The sequence below is a fragment of the Lycium barbarum genome, chromosome 4 (assembly GCF_019175385.1).
Source record: "Lycium barbarum isolate Lr01 chromosome 4, ASM1917538v2, whole genome shotgun sequence".
Lineage (NCBI taxonomy): Eukaryota > Viridiplantae > Streptophyta > Magnoliopsida > Solanales > Solanaceae > Lycium > Lycium barbarum.
Window position 1 is genome coordinate 132,935,849 of NC_083340.1, and position 6,121 is coordinate 132,941,969.

Consider the following 6,121-nt stretch of genomic DNA (forward strand, 5'->3'; position numbering starts at 1 on the left):
TAAAAAATCTGTTCCATATATGTAGTACTGCTCAACTCCTGATTAGATTTCTCCTTTTACCTTTCAAATTTCAATGATACACTTCAAAAGTTAATACTTATTTTCTCAGTAGAGGAGCTTTCAATCTGGAATTCTTGTTAGGAGCATTTAGCTAATGAATAGTTAAGTAACTTCACACAGTTCATAAGTAAATTTGGCCTTTTCCCCTATAATAAATTAAAACCATGTTGGTTATATAGCACCTTCACATTACCTGGTGTTGATGAAGATTGGAGATTAATAAGTCACTGAAATAGCTTGTGACAAAGAGTGGAGAATCTCATTGTATCTATGAACAAATTAGCAAACCAATGAGCAATATTTATAAAAAACATAATGAACTGGTACCTGTCATTAAATATTTGATGACTAGATATGAATGATGCCATCAAACAAGATCTCCAAAAATACCTCTATGCAATGCTATTGTTTATTTTCTTTTACAAGAAAAGTCACCTAATGGCGAGAGGTTAAGCCCCGAATTTTTTATAAAAACAAAAACACTGAGAAATGACAAGGACAATAAAGAAGATATTCAACTTTATCTGCTTAGCAGTTAAATATTTAGGGATCTCTTTTTCCTCCTCTTCCTCGTCCTCCTACTCTTCTCCCCTCCTGCAGAATGGTTGAGAGAAGTTGAATGAAGTCGCAAAAGTAAAATATCATGGGGTCTTTACTTAAAAATTCACACAATATAGAGTCGAACCTTGATAATGCTTAAGAATCATAAGAAATTATGGGAAGTTCATTCTGGAATATTATGTTATACGCACCTGAATATGACTGTAGGATACGAACATCCACAGGATTGTTTCTGAGGTCTTCTTGTTCTTGTTGAATTTGTGTAGCAGAAGCCTCAAGTTTGGGATCGCACCTTTTTAACTCAATTAGTTGTAGTGTGTCGATATCTGCAAACTCGATGGGTATCTCTTCCAAATACCGGCATTCTCTAATCAGGAGGCGCTCAAGGATGGGAAAATTGTCATTTGTGGCTTTCAAGTACTTAAGATCACAAGTTTCAATTAGCAAAAGCTTTAACCGAGTAAATCCCCCAGCAATCGGATACCATTCATCACCACAACAAGCATCTAATATCAGCTTCAGGACCTCAAGGTTAGGTAACTCATCTATGATGTTCAAGTCCTCCCACCTTAGACAAGTTCGGAACAACTTTAACTTCTTGAGTGTTGCTGGATAAGCTTTCACACTTGGAATGGTCACTGGTGAAATGTTGTCTGACATCCACGGAAAATGAAGTCGAAAACTCAATGTTTCAAGTTCACGTAGATGGACAAGATTGTCGAAGAGTCTAGATTCTTGACACATTTGATATTCATCCTCATCTCCAAAGATTCTTAATTTTTTGACATTCCGAATCCCTAAGATAATCTCCTTCGTGCAACAACTTGGAGACAAGCTAAAAATAGTGTGTAAATTCGGAAAACCCAAGTACCTCTCTTTGTCCACAGATGCACTTGAGGGATTTGGCAAAAAGAATCTGTCCATTTGTAGATGCCTTAATTGCATTAGTTCCCAAATTTGTTCCGGCAAAGTAAAACTATTCCAACCAAACCCTTCAACAATGAATGTTTGCAAATTCCATAACCTGCAAATTTCTGGAGGTATGACAAAATGCCCAGACAATACTAGGTACCTCAACCAAATAAGGCTTAGTATCTGTGGAGGGAAAATATCAAACTCTACAGGATTCAAGTCCAATATTCTGAGAAAGTTGAAATGAATAAGCTCTGACTCGAGAGAAAAATATGAATAACGACAAAAGGAGAAAATACCACGAGTTCGTTTCAAGAGATTGTTGTCGTCATCATCTCTTTGCCGACTTATCGAATGATGATGTTTAGGGGTAAGAAGGGCCCTATAAGAACCATAATCAATATCACCATCATCAGTCCATCTCTTAAAGGGCTGCATTTTATGCTTACGAAGGTGATGACATTCTAAAGGAACATGATTTGGCCCATCATCAACTACAATGTCGTTCATGACAAAGTGCTTTTGACTTTGAGCTTCTCTCAAGCACAGCTCATTTATTAGATCATGAACCTTACAAGATCTAAGTTTTGATTCATCTAAGCTTTTCTCGATGACAAGAACTAGACATCTATCGATAAGATCTTGTAAACACTTCTCAGCCTCCTTCAAAATCTTTTTCCAACTTCAAAAACCCCTCAGCTATCCATAATCTCACCAACCTCTTTGCTGAAATCTCATTGTCTTCTGGGAAAATTCCAAAATATAGAAGGCATGCTTTTAGGTCACTGGTCAAATGATTGTAACTCAATCCAAGGACATGTAAACAGTGCTCATTAGGGTCTTTTGTGACAAATGACTTGACGTCTTCAGCAACATTTTCCCAATCTTCTATTCTCCTTTCAGATTTGGATAGAAGCCCAGCAACCACGACAATAGTTAGCGGTAACCCGTGACATTTGTCTACAATTTGTTTCCCAATAGTCTCAAATTTACATGGTAAGGCTTCATTTGCAAATGCCGCACTTCTAAAAAGGTTCCAACTCTCATCTGGATCCATGAAGCCCATATGCAAAGAAAGATTCTCCGTACCAGCAAAACAAGCTACTTCAGTGTTACGGGTAGTCAGCAATATCCGACTCCCATTTTTTTGTATTGGAAACATTGCCTTACATCATCCCATACGTTACTGCTCCACATGTCATCCATGACGATTAAATACCTCTTACCCTTCAAACTTTTCTGTAGCGTGTCTGCTAGTTGTCTCATTTTCCTCTAAAACTTTCCCGACTGTAGAATGAAGAAGGCTTACCAGAATATTTTTTATATTATGTTGAGATATAGTAGCCCAGGCACGAACATCAAAATGAGATCAAATTAATAAATCATTGAAAACTTCTTTTGCTAAAGTTGTTTTACCAATGCCACCCATCCCGACGATCGGGATGACTTTGAGCTCACTAGAGAAGCCTCTAGTAAGATCTTTTAGCAACCTTTCCTTCTGATCATCACGTCCCACCATATTGTTCTTAACATTCAGAATATCTTTTGTTGAACTTGAAAAAACTTGAACCAAAGATTTGTTTAGTGCTTGGTCGCCTTTATCTTGAAGCTTTGTCGACTCTTTCTGGACCGGATCAATTTCCTTTGCTACTTGATAGATATGATCAACGTCCTCTGCTACTTTTTGTAGGCTATCACAAAGCCTCTCATGTGCCTTTTCTTTCTTCATTTGATCATTTGCCATTACAAATTCTGTTAGTCTCAGCTGAATTGTATGTTCAACGGCATTTGCAACTTCTTTTATCTGTGTTTCCAGATCTGTAATTCCCCCGGAATCATTGTTTTTCTCAAAGTTCTTGAGAAATACTTCCAAGGAACTTCCTTTTTCACGAAGAGCAAGAAATTCTTCTCTGTGCTCACAAATTAGAGATAACACCGGCGAATTGGATGTCGAGACTGATTCCATCGTTCTCATAAGAGAAGCAACACTAGCATAAGCCATCTCCATTGTATTCCAATTATGACCTGAAAGTTGCAAGCTGCAAGAGGTCAGTGATGTATTTGGTATGAGGGAAAACGTTTTCCAGGTAAATTGTGGTTTTCTTACTTATCTTTTGGTGATAGGTAAGTAAGCAGAAAATATTGTCCCTATAAGCAGTTTTAGGTTTCAGTTTTAATGATGACTCAATTAATGTGAGTATTTCCTTATAAGCAAAGTCGACTTACTGTACGATAATTTAAAGAGCACAAATCAACTGGTATACTCTAATACTCGTTTATGTAAATCAATTCAGTACCAACAAGATTCAATAGGAATTCAACGGGAAAACAAGTTTGGAAGGAATACAAATTAATCAACGAAGGAAGATTTAATACAAATCTAGAGTATTATCAAAAGTTACAAGAAGAGAGATTGAGTGTCACAACTGTACGAGAACAAATTACAAGAGTTTACAAAGAACACCCTTTCAACCCAAGGGAACTAGATCATCCTAACCAATATAAAAATATTGTCACTTTAATTTCTGCATTCTTTTAGGATGGTTGTTTCCCGTGGTTCATTAATATATGGTTTTGTATGAAACCATGTTTGTATCCATTGTTCTAAAATTATGTTATATGGTGTTGTAAACCCGTTATAATTCCGTGGTTATATAATAATGAAAAAGTTCAATTTCCGTAACCACGAGTTTGGTAGTTTTTGTGTAGTTACGTATTTCATTTCTCCATTAAACCCTCACCCACCCACCCATCACACCCACCACACCACACCACCACTACCCCTCACCCCCACCCTACCAGCCACTACCCCCACCTCATCCCACAACCACCCACCTCAAACCACCCACCCCTCCACCACAACACCCATTGACCACCTCCACCCACCACCTACTTATTTTTTAAAGTTCATATTTTATTCTTTACCGAGTTATATTAATATATATAAATGAATTTCTAATTAAGAATTAAGGGTATTTTAATAAACTTACATGCTATTATCTAGTACCATGCAGTCAAATCAAACCATAAAAATGTTATTAAACCGCAACAAACGATAACAGTCTAGTGTTCGTTAATACAGTTCAATACAATACAACACCATACTATGTCATACCATACCGTACATTAATGAACCAGGGGAAACAACCATCCAAATAGAGAAGTGTTCTTCTCGATTGGTGGTTTTGGGGGTTGGGGGATTTTGAAACCATCCGTTGGAGATTTTTGGAAGATGTTTTCTCTCCTCTTTGCTAGGGAAGTCATTAATGTGCTCGTAGCGAAAATATTTCCCAAAAAATTTAAGCCAAACAAACATGAGAAAATTAGAACAGAAAACATTTTCCTCCATACCAAACACAACCTCTATCTTTATGCATCTTCCAAAAGTTTGGTTATATAGACTTGTACTATATATAGCGCAAGAAGCTAATTTAAGCTTTGAGAAGTCACTACAAGTGTTCTTTTGCTGTAATAAGTTCTAATCAAATGACTTGAGTAATTAAGGGAAACAAACCTTTCAATGGCGATACAAGAGGATTTTGTAGTAGCAACAAGCTGCAAAAGCACTGCAACAAGTACTATGATAAAAACACAAATATGATCAGTATAATCAGCAAATAAATGGATAAAGGACACAAATCTCTAGTATATAGAGAAAAAAGGTATACCTCTAAGTGGCTGAAATGGTTAATGGTACCGGTGAAATGGTTAATGAAAAGAGAGTAATGGCCAAAAAGCTGAAAGTATTCAAATGTATTACACGATTACTCGATTAATGACGAACTTTAATACATCCGTCAAAAGCCTTTCAATTTCTAAAACGGCTAACTTTTAACATATAAAACAAAAAGGTTCCAGTATTCTCCGTATTCTTTTCTTGTCATTTGATTAATATTGCCCCAGTCCTAATGTTAATTCAGCTCTAGAGGTAATGTTTTCTCCTATGTTGTCATATTTGTTTCTTAGTGATTAAATTAATATTTTTCTTTGTTACGCTTTTTCGTTATTGTGAGAATCAGGCTCTACGATGAATCTTTTTGTTGCACCAGTAAAAGTATAAATCATTAGACCATCAGTAAGAAAGCACATTTGATAGAAGTGGCTACAATTGCTTTCTTTTACTAGACTGGTGCAACAAAAAAATTCATCGTAGAGCCTGATTCTCACAAAAAGATGGTATAATGATTTATACTTTTGAAAATGCCGATTAAAAGTGGACAAAGTTAGAAGTGGCTGCAATTGCTTTCTTTTACTGGTGCAACAAATTTATTTGGACTAACTTTGTCCACTTTTAATTGGCATTTTCAATTTGACTAGCATTTATTGAATTCGATTGATTAAGCTAATCAAAATATGCTTGAAACTCAACTTTTAAAAACTATATATTTTGTGCTTTGTTAGATTTTGCTTACACTTTATAATTCTTCTTGGCATCTCTTACGTGATATCGTTTATTTTGCAAATATGATGAACAGGTGCAACTAGCTCACTACTATTTAAATTAATGTTTGAAGTCGGCAATAAAACGTATAATTTATATTTGTAGGTGAATTATAATTATGTCCTACTAATAGATAATATGAGATTA

The 6,121-nt window shown here is 35.8% G+C and overlaps 1 pseudogene; it reads right to left on the reverse strand.

Annotated features, from left to right (window-relative positions):
• Positions 1-321: 321 nt before the first annotated feature.
• Positions 322-5,293, reverse strand: LOC132636544 (putative late blight resistance protein homolog R1B-16; annotated as a pseudogene).
• Positions 5,294-6,121: the final 828 nt, after the last annotated feature.